This window comes from Triticum aestivum, chromosome 2D (genome assembly GCF_018294505.1).
Source record: "Triticum aestivum cultivar Chinese Spring chromosome 2D, IWGSC CS RefSeq v2.1, whole genome shotgun sequence".
Lineage (NCBI taxonomy): Eukaryota > Viridiplantae > Streptophyta > Magnoliopsida > Poales > Poaceae > Triticum > Triticum aestivum.
The window spans coordinates 636,567,794-636,569,029 of record NC_057799.1 but is presented as its reverse complement, the minus strand read 5'-3'; positions in this window follow the sequence as shown (position 1 = coordinate 636,569,029).

The window sequence follows — 1,236 nt, the reverse complement described above, 5'->3', positions numbered from 1 at the left end:
CTCTGCGATCGTTAACAATTTTGCTCCAATCTTTCACTATTAAGCATTCATCGCTTTCAGAAATCCTGAATGCACTCATGTGCATTGTAGGATATCTTGGCCATAAGCTAACAATTGACATGCGACCTTTAGTCTCGATCCACTTAGGCACAACTATCATCGGGAGTCCCTGTTGAAGAACATCGTATAGTAATTAATATACTTAGCAATGAAAGTTTAGCTTGAAAAATAATGTATGCAAAAGATGCACTGAGGACTAATAGTAAAAATCTTACCATCTTTCCTAAATACATGTGACCGTAGTTCAATACGATCACTATTGGTCGCACGTTTTGAGTACTAAGATTTTCAAATTCAAGAAAATGATTTCTCTTAACAGCATCAAGATCCTCAAGCCATGAAACATAATGACTTATCTCCTCGCAGTTTAGTTCAGCTCCGGGACAGTAGTAGGTCCTGTCTACCAAGCGCAGGACATGTTTGCTTGAATGGAAATAAGCTGTCAATAGAAATTAGTTGTGAACTATTTTTGAATAAACAATATCAAAGACATAAATATGGTTGAAAACTCACATAATGGTAGAGCTGGAGGCGTCTGCACATCGACCCAGATGTCTCTATTACCTTCAATATCATCTTCCGGACGAATATCAAAGGTGATAACCATATCAGGCTCAAATGCATAAGCCTTGCATAGTGCTTGCCAAGTTTTGCATTCAAAATAGGTGTACGTGTCTGCATTGTATAATTTGACGTTGAAAGTATAACTATGCTCGGTCTTCAGGTAAACTCTCTTTACCTCCATAGTTTCCATAGCACTGAAACCTATCTTATCCAAGACAAAAATTCTTGCATGGCAGGGGATGCGCTAGTAGAATAGTGAAAATTTAAAATTATAAGTTGAAGCAAATGAAGCATATATATAAGTCATGCTTAATTACGAAAAAAGACTTGTCGTTGTGACTTTGTGTATCCACTTCGAAGGTCTCATCCAGCTTGATGCTGAAGCGCCTATCATCAACAAGAAAATTTATGTCGCACAGGCCGCGCTGGTCTTCACAGAATTCGCACTTAATGAAATCTTTTTCGTCGTCAGACGACATTTCCTATGTTCATATAGGTGAAACATTAAACACTTACAAGTTCTATTAATTCAGCTAGTTCTATTAGTTCAACTAGTTCTATTAATTCAACTAAGCATTTAATAAAAATAAACGTGTTCTATTAATTTTCTTT